This window comes from Suricata suricatta, chromosome 7 (genome assembly GCF_006229205.1).
Source record: "Suricata suricatta isolate VVHF042 chromosome 7, meerkat_22Aug2017_6uvM2_HiC, whole genome shotgun sequence".
Lineage (NCBI taxonomy): Eukaryota > Metazoa > Chordata > Mammalia > Carnivora > Herpestidae > Suricata > Suricata suricatta.
In genome coordinates this window covers 139,069,412-139,091,248 of record NC_043706.1, presented here as the reverse complement: position 1 = coordinate 139,091,248, position 21,837 = coordinate 139,069,412, and the positions used below count along the sequence as shown (strand labels likewise).

The following is a 21,837-nucleotide window of genomic DNA, read 5'->3' as shown; positions in this document are numbered from 1 at the left end:
CACATTCAGGATGCCAGCTGTGCTTCCTGGCATCTGTTTCCCAGGGAAACTTGTTTCAAGTCTTTACCAGAATTTTGCGGGAACTCTGAACAAGGGAAGAGGGCAGAACTCATGCAGCAGCATTGATAAGGCCCTTCTTTCTGTCCTTTTTATGTCTTAAAGGAACAGCTTAAAGGCTCTATTTTCTAGATGAACACATTTCCTGAGCTGTGATAGTTTAGAAATTTGACTAACAGCAACAAATGGCTGGCTTTCTCTTCTCAAAGGGGTAGTGGAAGTCATTGGGCAGGTGTTAAACAACTGGACAATGACAGAGGTTCTAACAATCCTGAACATCATGGCTAAGTCTACAGGTTCTTTTTCTGGTACTTTTTTAGATGCCACGTGCCATCCCAGACTGAGGGTTTTCTCCACAAAATGCATACGTTGAAACCCTAACCCCTAATAGAATAGTATTAGGAGATGAGGTCTTTGGGAAGTGATTAGGTCTTGAGGGCAGAGCCTCAGGACTGTCATTAGTGCCCTTATTCAGGAGACCCCAGAGAGCCTCCCTCCCCATCCACCACGTGAGGACACAGTGAGCCAAGAGGAAGGCCACCAGGACATGGTCCTCAACAGACACTGGGCCTGCTGGTCCCTCGATCTCGAACTTCCAACCTCCAGAAGAGTGAAAAGTCCGTTTACTGTTGTTTATAAACCACTCTGGCTGTGGTAGATTTTATTAGCACCCCTGATGGACTGAAACACAAAGAAAGCACAGATTACGCTGATTTTCCTTTTCTCCATGATTACTAATGACTTCAATGGAAGGAAAGGTAAGGAAGGGAGGGTCTAGGAAGTGTGTTCTCCTTGTGAGGCACCGGGATCCAAGAACATCCCAGTGGGCCTCCTTCTAGGCAGAAAATGGCATCTGGGCTGTGAGGACTCACCATAGCTTTTCTACCACCACCTATCCTGTGAGCTGGCACTCAGACCTAGGTAGTGTGGTTGTGGCCGTACTCTCTGAGGACACATATTGAGACAATGCTCTGGCATCCCACTTGCAGAGAAGAATACCTTAATGCCAGGGTCACGCAGGAAAATAAAATGGAGATTCAGAGATGAGCATATTTCTAGTTATGTCAATTACCCATGCACTCTCATTTCTGAAGACAAGACTCTGTTAATAATGGGTTGGATATGTCACCAAGAATATGATCTTTGAATCTTAGAGAATAATATCTGTCATAGAGCTTTTCATTTATGCTGTAAATGTACATATTTAAAAATATAATTGGAAAAAGATAGCCAGAAATGCTAATTTCTATAATATATCTTAGCACACGTTACCTAACAAAGAAAAACATGTACCCCGTGAACACATGCCACGTGGCCGAAGGGATTTTTCTGTCATGAATGATTTTCATTTTGAAAGATAATCTAAAATATTGAAATGCATTGTCTATCAGCACTTTTAATAGGGTGTTTTAGAGATAGCCAGGTCTACATAGTATCAGCCCCATGAACATGTTCTTCTGAAATGAACACGAAGAAAGTACCAACATGATGCGTTTGATCGCAGGCTACTGATTATATTGCACATAGTAGCAGACTCAAAGCTTCCCTCCTGAACTACAATATATTTTGACAGGATACCCTTTGTTCTTCATGCATGCCACTACTTCTAATGTGCATATGCCTAAAGCATAGAAAAATAGAAGGAAGTGGCATGCTGTTGTTAAGTAGATATCCTACAGATTTGAAACAAGAAAAGCTTTAAATTACACTATCATTATGTAAAATGATGTGATTTTTCTTTATTTCTCTCAAATAAAAATTAGAAGGTTAAAAATGAAAATGACTCTATAATGATAATTTCCAAAGGTGTTTTCAGAGTAGCTAGTTTGCAACTTTGAGAGAGTCGTCACCTTGCTCTTTCTCAAAAGTCCTTTCACACCGCCAGAGCAAGAAACACTGATTGGCCCTCCCGCAGGGGAGTGTTGGAAAAACCGCGCAAAATATTCCTGGCGTGGCTGCTTCCCATCACCTTTGTTGTCACTGGCTTGTCTCCTTGGCGAGGTAATGGCCTGGTGTCTGTATTCTCAGTTATTGAATTCAGGTTTAACTTCCATGCAACAATAACATTTTTTTAGGTCTGGTGTAAGATACCGCTGTTGATGATGAATAGCAATTCTGTACATGGCCTAGTGAAGAATCACTGAAGGAGCTTCAAAACAAAACAAAATCTGGGGCACCTGGGTGGCTCAGTCAGTTAAGCGTCTGACTTCAGCTCAAGTCATGATCTCACAGTTGGTGGGTTCGAGCTGCACATCAGGCTCTGTGCTGACAGCTCAGAGCCTGGATTCTGCTCATATTCTGTGTCTCCCTCTCTCTCTGCCCCTCCCTGGCTCACACTCCCTCCTTCCCACCCCCCTCTCTCAAAAATAAATAAACATTAAAAAATTACTTTTTAAAAACAGAATCTGGAGAGAAATTCCAGCAGTATGGATTTAGTTAAGTCTGGAGTGGGATGTCAGAATTCTGTACTTTAAACATCTCCGCAGAAGGAAAAGAGAACATTTCAAGTGCTGGTGAGACTAGGGAGCCATTGGACCTCTGAGAAATGTGGAACTGTGTGGGTGGAAACGTAAACCGATACAACGAATTTGTGTTTGATCTCCCAGAGCTGAACATACGCATACCTACCACTCTGCAAATTCACTCATAACTATATAACTGATAGGGATGCGACTCTATCTTCACCCAAAGATGCCTAAGAATGTGCGTAGCAGCATCATTCAAAAAAGAAGAATGGAGACCACTTAGCTATGTTCACCAATAGTGAGATGGAATATGAATAGAGTGTATTTACCCTTCAGTATCCTATACAGCAAGGCCAGCTTCATGGGTGTGTGATCTGGCAGTTGCACGTGGCCCCGCTCTGAAAGGGCCCTGTGCTGGGTTCACTGGTCTGCTGTAACCATCTTGTTGTTTTTGAACAGGGGACCTGCATTTTCATTTTGCACGGGACCATGCAAATTCGGTATCTGATTCTACTCTATAGTGAATTTCACTCAATGTTACATGAGAAGAGTTAAAAAAAATAACATAGACCTATGATTTCAGAAAGAGGGATGAATGAAACTACTATATTGTAAATCAAGACAGTGGTTAGCTTTGAGGAGGTGAGAGGGGGTGAGGTCCACGAAAACATTGGCACTGTCCCTAGCACATAGTATGCTATCAATTATTAATAGTTAATAATTAATAATTTATTGCTTCTTTCTTACTGCCTTTTCTTCACAGGACAGAAGAATTTCTAAATAGTTGCACTGATATCTTTTCTATGCAATTAATATAAAATATTGATAGCCCTGTGATCATGAAACATTTAAATTATTCGTATTTTGGTAGAGGAGTAAATAAATCATGTTAAATTTACGCTGGTAGTTCTGACTCATGCCAGCAAAAGGAAACAGTGGCATGAATAATTCTAAAAAGAGGAGCATCAGATAATTATGTTAAGTGTATTTGATTTGGGAATGCGGGAGATGACACTATGGCAAGATTTATCTAGCTTTGTTTGGTGTGGTCTGCTACTGAATTAGCTCAAGTCTGATGGAAGGTAAAGGGCCTAAAATGCAGTCATCTCCTTTTGTCTCTAAGTCACAACACCTGGGGTCCTTATGACTCATGTGGCCACAGCATGTGCCCGGCTGTGGCGGGCTTCCTATGCTGTCATCTCCCTGTCGCTTGTCTTCCCCATTGTATGGGGACACCCCATGGTCAAGCCCGTATCTTCATATCAGAATACATTCTTCTCTTCCTCTCTCCCCCATTACATAGCTGGTTGGTATTTTGTTTCCTTTTTGTTTGTATACAATAAACAATGTATATTTGTTTACTGGTTGAGTGTAGAGGGAAGAAAAGACATAGTAAAATGGGACTGAAGTCTTCCAAAATCAGTTAATAAACTGAATTAAAACTTTGCAGATAATCTGACTCAATGCAGCTTGGTTGTCCTGGCACATTTGAGGACTGCCCAACCCTCTGCCATTTGTAGAAACCTTCTTTGGATCTCCCCTGTGGGTCAGAAGCATGGTCTGCCCCCAGGAAGAAGACAGGAAATACTATGTCAGGAAAATGAAATGGGGTCGATGGCTGAGGTTTTTCAATATGTGGGTCTACAGGGTGTAGAGCCTGAGAAGAAGCAGCAGCAGAGGAGGAGGAGTCAAAGATGGGCTCACGTGTTGTGAGTGCGTCTTCTGTGGTTCTAGCAACAGGGACAGCGGAGTCTGGCTTGAAGCAATGTTAAGAAGCCTTGTGGGTAATGCAGCTAGTTCTCGGTATGTTCAGCTTAAAAACAAGCAACGTTATTAAAGAATATACTTATCAAGGGGCTAATGTATCCCGAGCCTCATCATCATCAGTAGAGACAAGTATTTTCAGGAAAGGAGCACGTATCTTTGTTCCCTTTATATTTAAAAACTATTTTCTGTTTTGTAGCATGTTCTACTTTAGAAAAATGTAAAAATGTGTTCGGTCCCAGTGAACTCCACATTATTATTTATAGATCATTTATTATGCCATTTATAGGGTATGTGAATGCTGGACAATAAAATTTTTAGAAAATGTGATTGGGGTTATATGACACTATAAAATATAGCGCAGCGGTCCTGAAAGTCTACATCAGTAGGACTCTAGTACCTGCTGCAGAGCCAAGCCCTGCCAGATGCTTTTGATGACAGCAAGAGGTAGGCTATATGCGTCCAAATATATTTTTCTCCTTGTAATTGGACTTCTCTCCTGAATAATTTATATTCTACTTTGATTTTATATTTCTTAGCTTTTTCAAAATGTATGGTTGGTGATGATACGTTGTAAATTATTGCTAGTCTTAAAGGTTGTGCTTTTCTACAAACCCCCTGTGCATGAAGGGTAAATTAAAGTATTCATTTTCAATTATAGCAATTGCCCTGATTTTAAGATCTTACCTCTTATAATTGTATATGATAGAAGTAAAACAATAAGCAGATAGCTAGTCATACAAGGGATATGGGAAAAGCTGTAAACATAGGGATGAAATCATCTTCGTGGAAAAATAGGATCTTTGAAATTTTATAAGCCATTTCCATTTACCAGAGACCCCAAAAGAATGGAATTAAGGAAATTTTTGTATTCTTTGCAAGACTATAACAGGTTACAGATGAACTGAAACTAGAACCTTCTTCACTTAGGTCTAATTTGTGCCTCTCATTACAATGCCAGACAACTTACATTGTCAAACATTTATGTGTTTATATAATTTATCTAGAAAGACATCAACATCACCACCTTTTTCTTTTATTCACATCTTTTTGTTTTTACTTATAAAATGAAGATTAACTTTTCTACGTTCTTGTTGTAGACCAGAGGTTGGCACATTATGCCTTTCCCTCTTTTTGTGAAGTCCATGAGCTTTGAGTATATTTTACATGTTTAAAAAGTTATACTTTAAAAAATAACAACATGATATATGAAATTCAATTTTCAGTGCTCATAAATAAATCTTTGACATAATATAACAACACTCATTGTTTATGGATTGTCATGGCTGCGTTTGCACTACAATAGTAGCATTGAGTAATTACAACAGAGAGACTCTGTGACCTTGATACCTTAAGATATTTACTATCTGGTCCTTTCAAGACATTTTATAGGAAAAAAAATGAAAATACTACATCAGGATGAAAGATGGGTTTTACGATCTCAGTGTGAAAGATGAAGAATCATCTCACAATGGAGAACAGATGCATCTATTTAAAATATACAGACTAATGAATAGAAACCTGTATGCCGTGTTCAGAGAATGAATAATGCATGGTTGAGATCCTGGCTCAAATTCAGGACCCACCACAAGGGATCCAGCACTGACTGGGGATCAGTCAGCCCCACGAAGGGCATGGTCAGCCACAGTCCCAGGCCAGATTGGAATCTGTTCATCAATCTTCCCTTCTTACTCCACCCCCTGTTCAAGCCAGAGCAAGCTCTGGAAGCAAAACTAAGGATTTTCCCAGAATCTGACGTATTTCAGAAGGTTGAGGTCCAGCAGCTGCCCCTGCTCTTACCCTCTTCTCCCCCCGTACCCAATTACAGCAATCTTATTAGAAAGTTTTCCTGTGCCCCAGGCCACTCTGCTAGCCTGTGACTTTCCGGCCGGGAGGGAGAGGTGAGGATGGTGAGGATTTCCTCTGCTGCAGTGGTGCTGATAAGTAGGGTGTCATCACATTCCGACTGCCTTCACTGTTACTTCTGGGGAATTTCATACTCTTAATTTTGAAAACCCACATGAGGAAATATCTTCCTGAGCTCGTTTTCACTAAAGAGTAGGACACGATTTCATAAAACATCCATAGGAAAAGGAAGACATACTTGTTTAACATAAATTCTTTTCTAGATTGTTTTACATCAAATTAATTTATGTTTACGAACTCTCAGCAGATCATTAATGTTAAAATTTACAGACAATGCAGGACTTTTTCCTCTTAAAAGCAAGCATTCAGAATGAACAGGAAAGGAGAAGAAATCTGTTATAAACAAATACATAATTTTTTATTCTTGTGGACAATCTTTTATTCTTCTGTCTTAAAAATGGAATGTGCTTTGGGATAAGTGTATTATGGAAAAGGACATTGTAAAAATAGACGGAATAATTGCGAGCAAACCATTTTCCACTTACCTTTTCAAGGGTCTTTATTTTGATGTTTGGCTTCCTTTCAGACGCCTTGCTGACAATGTTGGCACAGAAACAGTTTGATTCTTTCTGACCTTTGCATCTCAGTCCAAATTAGTTCATCTTGTGTGATGATTTTAAGGGTCTGAAAACGTATCATCTGCGTGCACTGAGGTTTTATGCGTACCTCTAGCGTGACTCTTGCTGTGTGATCATGTGCCCTCACACTCCTGGCTGACACATTCTTTCTCTAAAGCAAAGAGAAGTGAGGAAATAGCTCTTAGGTCTGAACATTTCAGAAATCCGTCACTCTTCGTTGCTTTCTTTGCTATTTTGGTCATCACTGTCATCCACCTTCTGACATGTGACCGGAAGGGAAGCCAGTGCCCTACTCCCATGGTGAGTGACAAGCCCCCCTTCGTAGCCCGACCTCACAGCCACATCATCCTACACCCCCTCCTCCAAATCAAAACGAATCATTATTTATGGAACAGAGATCAGCTGACCAAACAATTTTTTTTTCTCCAACTGCCGCAGGCTGGGCAGCATGAGAAGAATTTAGAGGAATTTGCACTCTTGAAATCTCCTTGGTCTATAGTTGATTAATTCATGGCTCACTCATTCTTGTGCTTTCTCATTGATTTATTTCCATGTTAGCCTCCCATTCGCTTGGCCCTGCCAATGCTGAGGTGAGTAAAGTCGCAGCAGCGACGGAAACCATTTTTACCACCAGCCCTCCCACTCTGCTCCCAAGATAACTGCCGTGCCCAGCATATCCCCCCGAGGTTCCCTACTGACAAGGGGTCATCCTGAATTGGGTTGCGCTATACAAGAAAGGCCCCAACAAACCCGAGTCAAACAAGGCTTAACTGAGATTTTAGAAGACCTGAAACTCTAACAACCTTCTAGAACACTGCCAAGCAGTACCATCTGGGCTGCGTCTTGTTTTCCGGTGTTGTGTGCACGCCCACATGGCCCAGTCTGGTAGGACCAAACTCCTGTTGGTTGGCCTCTGCACCAGGGCTCTTGTGTTCAGGAGTCTGTGCGCAGCTGTGAGGCCAGGAGGCCCGTGTGTTCACTTCAGGGCCATGAAGGAACTAACTCACTGCAGTGGGCTGAATGGCAGCCTCCAAAATGGTATCTTCACATCCTAATCCCCAGAACCTGCCAATGTGACCTTAGCTGGAAAAGGGTCTTTGCAGATCTAATTAAGTTAAGGATCTTGAGGTGAGAAGATCATCTAGGATTATCTGGTGGGCCCTAAACCCAATGGCATGTGCCCTGATAAGAGACACACAGAGAAGGAGGAGATGTGAACACAGAGGCAGAGACAGAGCCAAGGTAGCCACTCAGAAGCTGGAGGAAGCAAAGGACAGATTGTCCACCAGACTCTTCAAAGTTCTGGCCTCCAGAACTGTGCGGGGATGAGCTGCTGCTGTTTGAAGCCACCAAGTCTGCCGTGGATTCTGGCGGCAGCTGTAGGAAACTAAGTCACCCTGCCTCACTGACAGCTCAAGAGGGAGCCCTTAGAGCCTGTTACAATTCATATCAGGTCGTGGAAAGCTATGTAACATTTATATCTCACCTGAAAAGAAAATCTAGATTGTGATACATCCCAAAGAAACGTCAATAACCTTAGGGGATTGTCTGCCTGTGGGAAGACAGAGGAGGGAGCTGTCAGAGGTAACACACAGGCATTAAACACTTGGTTAAAGTGGAGAAGACATGCCTTAGTCAGTACCATGGACAGTGGGAAAGAGCAGAGCTCTGTTCTGATCTACCCAGAGGTGACTGGACAGTTCAGGGTGAGCAGGAAGGATGGGAGAGCGGGGCTTAGTGAATCAGTGAACAAATACAGAGGGCTGACCTGATCAGTGTGAATGCCTGCAGGCCAGTTACGGAAGAGGGAGTCCATGGACTGGGACACAGAGGCCCCACCCTTCCCAATGAGTGCATTTCAGAGGAATGGCTCTCCGGTCCTTGAGAAGGACATGTCTGCGTTGAAAGAGATACATATTCACAATCATAAAGCCTTCTTGATAAATGCTCTTAGGAAGGGAGGTCTGGCACCGGTCGTCAGGTGTTGGCTGACAGTAAAGTCTCCTGAGAGCCTGGAACTTTCTCAGGCAGGCAGTTTAACCATGGAGCTGGGGTCGTCCTTGGGACAGGGCCGTATGCCACTGGGAGCTAGAGCTTGGTCCTTGTCTTATTGCAAGGGGTGTGCTGAGGGACTGTGTGCCCAGTTTTGCAGGACTCAGGGTGCATGTGACTTCCCAGTTTTGACGTGTAAGATGGCAGAGGCATTCAATGAGTTGTTTCAGAAAATGTAAAGTTAGATGACAAAGATCATACTGAAAACAAGTTAAGATTGAGATGTTAATGTATTCTCAACCCCCTTCTAATCACACATAGGACAAAGTCTGTCCACTTACAGGTATACATGGATTGCTTGTGCTAAAAGTTATACATCCAGAGAAATGTTCTACTCAATGGCAGTGCTTCACAAATGATCTGTCACAAGGAGACACTCGACAAACAGAAGCCGAATGAATACAGAAAGAAATTAAAGCACAGTTACAGTGAAAGAAAAGTCCTTCCCTTTATCACAGTATCTACCTTTTTGCTTCCTTCTAGTTAGTCCATGTTTTATTTGCAATTAATATTGTCTTAGTGATAGAAGATTCTGACAATGTAAACTTGTCATTAGACACTAACAAATAGGACTTTACCTTTTGAAATTGAAGGCATGGTAATATTAAAATGTCCGGGAAAAAAACCTCACAAAAATAGATTCTGCATTTAGCAAGAAAATAACAACCAGCTAATGCAAAGTTCATAGCTCTGCTCTAGGATATTTTAAGATTAATCAAATTCATTTTATTTTTTTCTCAGGGGATTATACCATAGAATTATTAGTGCCATTATCATTGTTTCCCATATAAATATTAGCAACATTTTTCTTTTTTCGTGTTTGTTTATTTTTGAGAGAGAGAGAAACAGAGCATGAGCAGGGGAGGGGCACAGAGAGAGGGAGACATGGAATCTGAAGCAGGCTCCAGGCTCTGAGCTGTCAGCACAGAGCCCAATGTGGGGCTTGTTCTCCCAAACCACGAGATTGTGACCTGAGCTGAGGTCGGACACTTAACCAACTGAGCCACCCAGGCACATTGAGCAACATTTCTCATGATACACATTCATTTGCTAGGCGTGCTGAACACTGAAAGCATCCACATAAGCTTAACCACAGACCTTAAAATCTGATCAGCAGGTAAGACATGGGAGTATTTTTCTTAACTCTTAGAAACCCCAGAAATGTAGTGCCTCATTTTTAATGAACTGGAATATGGAAAGAGAGAGAGATGCAATTATTCCACACAGCCCATTTAATTGTGCCCCCACAGAATCCTGGCTTATTGGCATGTGTGAAGGCATTGCTGAGTTTCGGGGAGGCAGCATTAAACAGAAGCCTTGCTCTGTCTGACTAATCTAAAAGCACAGCTGTGATGTAGGTAATTGAAAGGCACAACCAAGCAATTACCCATTCCATACAGAGCTGCCTCAGTGCCACCCGCCTTCATGTTATGATCCTGGAGATAAAGGCAGTGTTCTTCCTCCTCAGTGGGGAACTGAGGTTAGACTAAGGAGGAAAGATTCTCGCTGCCAACAGAGAGAGAACATTTCACCCAAGAGAATGCTGTTTCAGGCTCACTTGGAAACAGTATGTTCCTGAGCTCTGTTAGCACTGTAAAGGGAGTAGGCAAAGGGGATGTTCAGGCAGCAGAAGTCTCCCGACCACTCTGGCCTTCACTATCTTGACAGCTAGAATTGTTTCCAGCACATCAGAGTCTCTCCAAGCCATGTGGCATACCCAGTTTTCACACAATGTTATGAGGTACTACTAATGTGTAAATTTGTAGAGTTCTTGACTGTGATTTCAAAACAAGTGCTATCTGATTTTCAACCTAGTAAGTACAGAACCATGTTAAATATTAAAAGGAATCATACTTCCATTCTACAATGTAAAAGCCAATATATACACAACCAGAAATTGTTTGTAATCACTATCTCCTTAGTGATAAACAATTATCAAAAGGGCTCAACTACTTTGCCATGTATCTTTTGAAATAACAACCCCTTTGTTATTTCGCTTCATTATTAGAATTTGCTTTATATAGTCCTCTGACTTACCCATGAGAAGCAATGATGGCAAATGTATTTTCAACACTCTATTCATGACTTTCAGATTCTTGGTCATTTATTACATGCTGTCTTATTGAGGGATTTTTTTTTTAACCAATTTGATCACTGGATGCCACGACAAAACTTGCCTAACTGATACCAGGTAGCCATTTAACACTTATTTGTTGTTAAGGTCATGAATGGTTTGCTTCTCTGTGAAGTTGTATCTTCGCCTTGATAACTTCACACCTTGGCAATAGACTTGACTTCACCTGAAGTGATCATACCTGAAGTCACACTTGGATTACTGCTAATGAACCTGACAGGAGAGACCATGCTAGGTGTAGAAAGGCACCATCAATAACACACCAATGTTGTTATTTTTCAATCCAAGTCTGCTAGAACTGCTCTGAACTGATATTGTGCTTAGTGAGCTGTGTCTAAAAACGTTAAAATCAAATTGATATTTTAAATCAGTATAGACACTCACACACACAACTACCTAAATTCAAAATGTGTGCCCTTTGAAAAAAATATCTTCTTCATTTGGAAAAAAGTGAAGAAACTTGTTCATGCCCATAGGAGCCCTCCTCACATGATAGCACAAAATAGGACACAATTGTTCATTGGTGGGTAAACTGCATTGAAGTCAGTGTGAGGCAAACTAGGATGCATATGCTAAATTCAGCCCCCAACTGGTGTTTGTAAATCCAGTTTTGTTGGAATACAACCATAATTATTCATCTATGTCTTATCCATCTTTCTTTCATGTTCTAGTGGAAGAATTAAGTAGTACTTGAGAGAGAACATATGGTACACAAAACCAAGACATTTACTTAGTGATCCTTTACAGAAAAATATGTCAACCCCTGATCTAAGCAAATGCACATTAGCATTATTAGCAGTGACCCTGGAGACTGTCTGACCTTCAGGAAGAAACACCTTCTAAATATATATAAACTCTGGTGCCTTGGTCCTTGAGACCTATTGTTTTAGGTTGTTGAGCTGGGGAGAAGGAAGAAAAGAGAAACAGATAGGTGAGTTTGGTGTTCCATTGCATCTCAAAAGAAGCCAACAAAGGAGTTAAGAGCTTTAAGGCAGGAATAATTCTTCAGTTGTAGAATCAGAAGAAACCTAGAGATCACTTTATACTGTGATTATGCTCTGGGGAGTGGGAGGTGAGTATTAGTGAAAATGTGTTGAATGTCCTGTTTCATCAGTTCTGGTCACTATGTATTATAAGAAGTACCATCCACACACAACTAAAGAAAAAAGTCCTTCAAATATGTATCTTCTAACATATGAACTCTGGTATATTTTGTATTGTATGTGGAAGATTTAATTGAGTCAAATTACAGAAAGCATATGCCACCACCTCTCCTGATGAAGTTCTATAGAACACAGTCCATTTTCTATCTTAATCTGGAGAATATTGCCTAGAAAGAACTATTTCATTTTTTAAAAACATTTGTTTATTTTTGAGAGACAGAACATGAATGGGGAGGGGCAGAGAGAGAAGGAAACACCTAATCTGAAGCAGGCTCTAGGTTCTGAGCTGTCAGGACTGAACCTCACATGGGGCTCGAACCCACAAACTGTGAGATCATGATCTGAGCCAAAGTTGGACACTAAATCAACAGAGCTGCCCAGGCGCCCCTAGAAAGAACTATTTCAGAAAGATGATATATGAGTTGTGGAGATATAGAGTGATGGGGTGGGCGGGGGTGTAGACGTGGTTGGTGTTATTAAACTTTTAAGCTTATTTATAAAGAGAAATGCATTTAAAAATGTGAAAATGCCTACTATTGTCTAATCTCATTTATCAGTAAAGAAAAGGAGTTTCATGGGAGCAAAGTGACATGACTTGCTAGCACATCCTGTTGAGGGGAGGGAGGAGCCAATAAAACCCAGGAAATGGACTTCCAGGCCACAGCACCTTTCTTTTGGCTGCAGCTAAATTTATAAGAATTTATAAAAACTATAAAGTACTCTTGGACATTATGTGATTTATACTTAATATGTGAGAAGTTGAGAAAACTAATTAGAAAATAATCCTATATGTTACCCCCTCAAAAAAATCACATTAAGTTTATGGATTATCTGGGGAAGAGCTGATATCTGTTGAGTGGTCAGTGTTCTGTTGTTGAACGGGGTATATCCCTCCATTTAATCAAATCCGCTTCAAGGTTCTTTAATGAATGTTATTATTTTTGATAAGGTCTCTTTGACTCTTTCAGAATGTATATAAATGAGCTTGTCATCTTCAAGTAACAGTTTCTTTGTTTCTATTCCATGATAAGCCTTCTACCTTTTATTTCTTTTCTTATTGTATTGTCCAGGATATAGTTAAACAGTAAAAGTGATATGAAACATTCTTGTTTTGTACCTTACTTAAAGGAAATGGCCTAAAACTTCTTCATTAATGCAGTGTGTGTGTGTGTGTGTGTGTGTGTGTGTGTGTGTGTGTGTGTAGAGAGAGAGAGAGAGAGAGAGAGAGAATATCTAGATCTAGATATATATATAGAGAGAGAGAATATTTATATAGGGAATATAGATAGAATATATATAGAATATGTATATATATAGAGAGAGAGAATAGAATATACTATATATATCGTATACTCTGTGGAGTATAACTCATAATGATTTGTCAGCATCTTTTGAGGTGTCATAAAAATTTTCTCTAGTCTCTTAATTTGATGAGTGACATAAACATATTTCCTATGTTCAGCTACTATTAAACCCTTGGGATATACTCTTCTTGATTCTATTTTTTTTAATATGCACTTTATCAGATTGGTAATGCTTCTTTAGGATTTTCAGTCTATATTCTTATGTGAAATTGTCCTGTGATTTTCTTGTATTGTTCTTATTCAGTTATATTAGTATCAAGGTTATATTAGTCTCATAAATAAGTTAGGTTGTTTTCATTATTTGAAACAGGTTATGTAAAATAAGGATCATCTGTTAAATTTTATTATAATGGGAAAAGTCCAATAAAGAACAAAATTTTAAAAAGAAAGGAAAAAGGAAATTATATTTGAGTTGCCCTGAAGCACAAAGTTATTGTCACTGTGAAAATGAACAATAAAAAAAATGACTCAATCAACAGGTGGAGATTTAGCCGTCTATGTCTGCGGTACCTTTCTAAATTCTAGGATGTGAATTAAAGCGTGTGTGCAATAAATGAATGAATCAGTGGTTTTAGACAGATCAACGTTAATAATGTTATGATCCCTGTCCAAATTCTAAAGGGACAAGGAAGTTGTAAGAATAGGGATTTAAGAATGAATGATAAGGATAGATTAGATCTCTGATATGATTCCAGATTACTCCCAATAAACCACTGGTCCCTGGATCTGGAGACATGTCAGGGTCCCTTGCGGAGGCCTTTATACGTATTAATGTTCGAGACCCAACCCAAACCATTGCAGAAACAATTTCTGGAAGTAAAAAAGGAGCATTAGTATGACTGATAAGCTTCCAGATGGTCCTGGTGCACTTTTCTAGATTTAATGATAAGACACTGGAGTTGTTTTATTGGTTTCAAGAGCAATGCGTATGAGGACCAAGAGAAAGCTCAGGGAATAAATGAATCCTGATGGCGTGACTACCTTCAGGAAGGCTGTCCCTCATGGGAGTTTTCCACTTTACGATCCTGACAGAACTTTGCCCTATGTTTATAAATAGGTAAGTTCACCTCCCGACGTTGCCAATATAGCCATCTGATCATTGTGGATTGCACTGATACAATGGTTCTCATACTTCTCATTTTTGTTTTTTGTTCCTCGTGCTCATTCCGTCTGACTAACATTTCATTACATATGCATCGGCGGCGCTTCTCACTTCCAGAAAATCGTTAATGTTTCAATTCTCTGTTCTTTGGGCCGACTGTCACAGGACGGCTGTCTCATGGCATTAACACCTGAAGCAGTGTCACTGCTTTTGCATCGAACAGGCATAATGGGATTAATAACGTTTGTGTAAAATTCTCGGAGCCGAGGATAAAAACCTGTCAACATTTTGTAGCTTGAGCAATAATTCCATGCCTTTGCTCTTTGCCTCATCTATGAAATAATCAAGTGCGTGTGACTGGAGTGTTTTTGAAACAACTAAAAGATCTCGCACATAATGCGATGATGTTTGGAAAGCTCTGAGGACATACATTTTAAAGGAAGTCATTTTAGTTTTCAAGAAAGAAGCCTCAGTAAGTTGGCCTTTGCAAATGGGCGGTATTCCTACTCTGTGAAATAGAGCCACGTCACACGCTGCAGTTTCAATTCATGCTCAACCTAAGCCTCTAAAATATAGTTGAGGTAAAAGCAAAAATCTTGCATCCGATGTAGTTTAAAAATGAGTATTGACTTCTTTTTTTTTTTTTTCAAAAAGTAATTTCAGATACATCATTGTCCAAACTTACCGGAACAAAACTTTTTTTTGTCTTCTTATAATCTCTCAAAACTCACTCACCAATATTATCAGACTGTTGCATCTATAGACCCGATTGTCCTTGAATGTCTATCTCGAAGCAATCATTCGAATAAAATGTATTCCGAAAAATGCATTTCCTAAAAAGATATTGATATACAACCAGGGTCAAATCACTGAGAAAGTAAAACTGTCTTTGGTGAAAGATTACATTATATCAGAGTTCATACATCTCACTCCATATTGCCATGTTAATACAAAATTTATGCCTTCTACCTGCTATCTTCCAAGTTTCAGTTCTTGAATTCTTCCAGCAATATGATAAAGTTCTTCTGCTACCGAAACGAGCAGCACTTCTCCATCAAATATACATTGTTTCAGGCAAATACTAGTTTCCCTTAAAACGAACATAAAACCTAAAACTAAGCCATGATGGCTGTGTCCTCTCTTGTCCTGAATGTCCCCTGGTGCCGCCTTCATCCTTCGTCTCCTTGTTCTGCTCCCCTCTGTTTTCTGACCTCTGAGGCCTGCTCAGTGCTCACTCTGACTCCTGTTAACTGCACTTGCCTGATGGCCAAAATTGTTCTTCCTCAAGTTGTTCAAGTGGGTGTTTCTCATTCAATTCAGAGCCACTTCTATTTTTGTTTTGTTTTTGTTTTTCTCTTTTTATTCCATGCCGCTTTAGGAGACATTTTGTCATATGCTGACACACATCAAAGGTTTTATGTCTGCATTTAATATTTCTCCAGAAAATCTAAATTGTTTGAGGGCAAGTGACTCGCGTTGCTTTATTTTTGTATTCACTATACCACCGGTTAGGTTGTGAGTCCTCTTGCAAACGCTTGCTAAAGGTACCTTGACGTGTCAATGCACTGCCGGAAATTCCAGCATTCTGTTTTGCTCTGGCCTTCTTCCTTGACCCACTGCGACTGCGTTTTACTTCCTCTTCTGTTCCTCCTGTTCTGATTGTAATTATTTACTGTTTTTAATATTCTTTCTGTGGTTATTATCTCTGCCACAGTAGGAATTAAAAGCATACTGTTTGTGCAGAATGTAATACAAGTATTGAAAAGTTTCTGAAACATAATTTGGTATCATCGTTATTTGTTGATGTTGGGGCAGTGAAATTCCAAGTGTATTCTCCTATGATTTCATGAAAAATAAATGGCATACACCAGTCATCTTTAGAACCACCCTTACATGGTAGAGACTGGGGATTGGGATAGGCAAGGAGATAGGAAGAAGAGTGATTGCGGAGTACCTGGGTGACTCAGTCCTTGCATTCGACTTTGGCTTGGGTCATGATCTCAGAGTTCATGAGTTCGAGACCCATGTCGGGCTCTGTGTTGCCAGCTCAAATTCTGGAGCCTGCTTCAGATCCTGTGTCTCCCTCTCTCTCTGTCTCTCCCCTACTCATGCTCTGTCTCTCTTTCTGTCTCTCCCAAAAGTAAATAAACATTAAAACAAAAATTTTTTAAAGAATAATGGTTGCAATATTGAGGTACCGATAGTTTATCATTCCAGAACTCATTCAGCCACAAATCAGCATTAGCCTTGATGCTAACCAGAGGCTGGATACAAGTGGGGTAACATGCAAGAAACTCAGGATGAAGAAATTAGACTAGATTTGTCCTGAGCTTTCAGAACATCCTTGATATTGTCTCAAGCTTTAATCCATTGGAAGGAAAATTATTATCTGGTGGAAAGTATTCCACTATACACATAAGCAAGAGAAGAATTTGGGGATTATTCTGTTTTGTTGAAAGCTACTTAACTTTTCTACTGGTGAAATATTGGGAACTCATTCTGCAACACCTATCCCAAAATCAATTTTTCCTTGGCAGATATTAGAAAACACGTAATAAATATCCACTCGTGGCCACTGTCAGTTGTCTGTTTTGTGTATATTCACCCAGGGGAAGGGCTGAAACAACCTGAGGATCTTATTCTCTAAGCAGGTTCCTAGAAAGACATCATCAAGTCCAAGGTATATCCATGTCAAACTAAAACTATTTAACCATGTATTCTAATTTAAGAAGAATGGTAGCCATAGAGACTGCATCACTTTCCAGGGTTGATCACCTGTGATGCCTTAAGGTGGGCTTCTTAGCGCTCCTGCCAGGAAGATATGTAACTGTTGACATCTTTTTACTCACATTTCAGTAAACGTGCCTTAGCTATGTGCTGGATGCTTAGGTCTACGTTGGGGGAGGGGTTTAGTACCTGATGACTGTATAATTCCTCATCTAGACCAGGATACCTCTGAGAGTAATGGGAATGCTATTAAAAATTATATTGCAACAATCAACAGAAAGCTGAACTGTTCCAAGCACATAGGGGCTCATAGAGATTCTCACCCAACCCACATTTGTCTTTTTCAAAGTTGCCCTCTGTTTCTTCATAGTCTTTCATGAATTAGAAGGCTAAATATGAATATAGGGCTAGCTCAAGTCTCTCAGTATCAAAGACAAAATGCATTTGACAGCATCTCATAAGGAGATGATTTTATTCAGATCGTTATAGTAGAGACAGTGTTCTTGAGTGACGAAAATCTCAGATAAGAGGAAAGGGACCTGGGTTTTCATAAAAGTACGTAAGCAGATTCATCCATGAGCGTCTTGGGAATTACAGGAAAGATAGAGCAGTGTCTTACCCTAAATTTGCAAGGTGAGGACCTGGTGAAGTTCAGGGAACAAAAAAGACTTAAAGACAGAAATTGTTTTTTTTTTCAATATTGAGTGCAAAAAAGAAAAATATAAATGCCGGAGTAGATACAGTTAATTTAACTTCTAGAGATCAGATCATTGCAAGTAGAAATGGACAAGACAGATTTCATAACCCATCCGCATCCATTCTAACAGGTGTTTTAAAATGGTGTGGAAATGTTGATAGGCATGACAAAATCATAGGTAATAAAACTATGGCAGCCATAGACATGACAATTTTAAGGATGTACCATTCCTGAACACCACAAGATGCCCTTTGGGCATGGGTCTGGGTGGAGACTCTGAGGAGTAAACCCACAAATGAAATAAAGAAAGGGAAGAAAAAAGAAAGGAGAAGAGGTTAGAGAAGCAGAGAAACTAAGCACAAACAGAGCAGTATCTTGACCAAAGCCTTTAGTTCTCTAGTCTGGCAACCCAAATACAGTCTAGTACCTTGTCCAGGGCAGTAGTCATGAGGGGGTCATTTTCCTTTGGGACCGAGGACACAGCTCCGTTAGAAGCAAGTCTCTGTCCTGGAGATGTCCCCGCAGTCTCTAAGGACAGTCAGATAAGCAGGCTCCTGGCTCTTGCTGACGCCCTGCCACCTCCACGCAATATACTGAATGCAAAAATGCAGTGCTTTAAATTCCAATTAATTTTCAATTCCCATTTCCCTCTGTAACATCTTCAGCTTACCTTACATATATCATATCACATATCCTCTACAGTCAGGAAAATCCGGAAACACCAAAACCATCAAAGGAGAGACCTATTTATGAATAATTTATTATAGCTCTTTTGCTTTGAAAACCTCTTGGCTTCCATTAGCATAATCAGGGGCTAGTTCATATTCCCCAGGGAGATGCTACTGGAATTTTTTCTTATGCATTAGATGTAAGACATATCCATTTAGGAAAAACGCAGACATATTTCTAAAAGACATACATATAGATGGAGTTAGTTTTTATCAAGCAAAATCAGATGAGGTAAGAAGAAAATGTTTGACTGTGATCTATATATCATCCGTGTCCAAATCGTAAAATTTGAAAAACAAAGAGGATTTAGAGAGGCATATTTGGACTTTCCTTTGATGGTGAAAGAATGCATTATAAGGCAATATATGAAGACAGAGAAAGCCGGTTTTAATGTTATCACAATTTATCCAGGTATTTGTGACATCAAACCATAGGGATTATTGAAAATGTGGAATTAATATTTCAGTGAGAGCTAATCTGACCCACAGGGGGGAAATACCTGAGAATGTGAATTTAATACAAAGCAATGATCCAAAAAGGAAACTACAGTTTATAAAGGGGAAAAAAAGGATGAAATGAGGCTGAATGTGCTCTTCTCTCTTGACCGGCACAAATGTCAGCATTAGCTGTCCTCAGGGGACACTACCTGAGATCGAATGACGTAAAGACTGTCACTAGCTTGGGGGACCTCAGGAAACTGTCTCTCTGGTGTTAGTTTCCTCACTTATAAAAATGAGTCGTAAATCTTCCCTACTCTTCTCCAGGGGCTCCACCAAGAGCTCCGTGATCCGGTGTGGCCCTTCTAGACTCTCAAGTGCCCAGCGCCAGACCTCGTCTAGCCCAAATGCACAATATTTATGTTGTAGGTGGAGTTTCTATCTTGAATTCTTTCCTCTTTTCCAGCTGTTCTGGAATAGACTAGAAAGCCCAAGGAGAGAGGCACTTGTTTCTAATTGTATTTGCAGAGTTTGCATCATAACTGGACACCTTGACAGGTGTTCAAGTGTTTGTTGAATCAATTAGCAATTAATTTGGGCAATCTTTCTTTTTTAAGTGATGCACTGATTCATGCTTTAGGATTTTAGTCTTCCCTAACAAGACACATCCTAAGGTATTTCTAAATGGGGGCAGAGAGTGGGGGTAGATGATGAAAAAGAAAGGAATTCACCTAGCCCAGAATCAGCAAGCAAATCTCTGGTGACTGCAGCATCTTTCTTTGGGAAGGTTAATGATTTAGCTACAAACTTAGCTACTGTTCAATAGACTTAGATCCCTGGCATCACATACATAGATACATACATAGGTATAGAACCCCCATCCCTTCTTAACCCACTTACGTACTCTGCGGGTTAGAAGGTGAAGAATCTTAAATGGAATAGAACAAAGTTTTTGTCCTCTAGAAGGAAGCCAATTTTTATAACCAATTATTCTATCAGCCCAAGAACCGTCACATTTTTCCAAATGAGGAATGAATGTAAAGTGGAACCAAAATCTGTTAGACACAAGACCTGAGCCAAAAAAAACAAAAAAATTATTCAGTCAGGTATCATTAAAAAATAAATTAGCACATGAACATATACTAATAGAATAATTTTACATAAGAGCTATGATGTGATCCTTTGTGTATATTTTCATCGCTGCTGATAGTGTTGAGACTAACCTAAGCCCCATTCTCTCCAAAATGGCAATGGATAAAAAAAAGCTCCCTGCAACTGAATAAATGTTCAGTAAATATTTGTTGAATGAGAGAATGAGTGAATGGATCTGTTGAATAAAAGGAACAGCTGTTATGGCGCCTGGGTGGCTCAGTCAGTAAAAGTCCAGCTCAGTTCATGACCTCACAGTTTGTGGGTTTGAGCCCCGTGCCAGGCTCTGTGCTGACAGCTTGGAGCCAGGAGCCTCCTTTGAATTCTGTGTCTCCCTATTTCTGCCCCTCCCCCACCCACTCATGATCACTCACACACCTGTGCGCACTCTCTCCTTTCTCTCTCAAAAATAAACATTAAACATTTTTTTCTTAAATGATCTCTCAAGGGTTTGGGGAAAATTATAAACTAATCTACGTTAAACACCATGGGCTGAGCACATGACAAATGTGTTGCTGTTATTCCTGATATTAATAACCAATGAAGGAAAATTCTCACAAACTTATATCTGAACAGGACCTGATGGTTGTAATAGTAAGGGTGAGCAATGGGGGAAATGTGCTTTTCTAGTGCAACCCACTATTGTGTATCATATATAAAAGCTCTTATTTACATAGAATAGGTGTTAAGAATTGAGTGGAAAATAATGACCTACGCGCCCCCGCACCCTCACATTTGAACCCTAGGATGACAATCTTGGAGCCTATTTTTATTTCTTGTTGGATGAGGGAGCTTGGGGCCAATTTGAGTTAAGATGTAACGGAAGACTTCCAAATCCACTCTTGATCTGTTTCTCCCCCATTTCTCCTCTCTTCTCCTTCCCACTCCTGTTAATCGTCTAGGATGAAGTCTGCACACACAGCAACACAGGTGCCGGGATTGACTGGGGAGGGGGGGGGGGGCGGGAAGGGAGCCTGTTCCGGGAGCGGAGGAGGCTGCCCCCGGGACGGAAGGCAGTCTGTCCTCGACCTGATTTACACGTGTCCCATCGTCCTCATGGGTCTAGATAAGGGGAGTGGTGTGGGAACCCGGACTTGGCCAATATGTCTGAGAATGTGGATGATAAAAAGTTATTTGCTGACATGTACGTTTCTTTAATGATATCAGGAAAGCCAAGCCCCAGGGGACTCCTGGGCTCTTAATTTTCACCTCCCCGCCTAGGAATGTAGTCCCTTGCTGTATAAACATCAGGGTGCTTTCTGACTTTGTCTCATTTATAATGCCTCTCCCCGCAGATGAGATGTTAGGAGAGCATCTCCGTGCCTCCAGTCCTGTTCACAGACCGAGGCACAGGGTGTGCGGGAATCCTTGCTGGCACACTTATTTTTAACTATTGAGGGCGCATCCCATGTGGCTTTTCTCTGAATGTTCGATGCTTCTCCTTTCTGCCTCCTCGCACACGAAGAAAAGTGAGGAGGAGAGTGCTAGGCCTC

The 21,837-nt window shown here is 40.4% G+C and overlaps 1 protein-coding gene and 1 long non-coding RNA gene across 2 annotated transcripts in view; one reads left to right on the top strand and one right to left on the bottom strand.

The window, feature by feature from the left end:
• LOC115296062 overlaps positions 1-6,799 on the bottom strand; it is a 29,413-nt gene extending 22,614 nt beyond the window's left edge. Inside the window, exon 1 of the long non-coding RNA XR_003910712.1 lies at positions 6,698-6,799. This is a non-coding gene — a long non-coding RNA (uncharacterized LOC115296062). The remainder of the gene's footprint in view (positions 1-6,697) is intronic.
• Positions 1-21,837, top strand: part of PRKN (parkin RBR E3 ubiquitin protein ligase) — a gene marked incomplete at its 5' end in the record, with an annotated part of 1,091,762 nt that overhangs the window by 617,289 nt on the left and 452,636 nt on the right. The window lies entirely within an intron of this gene.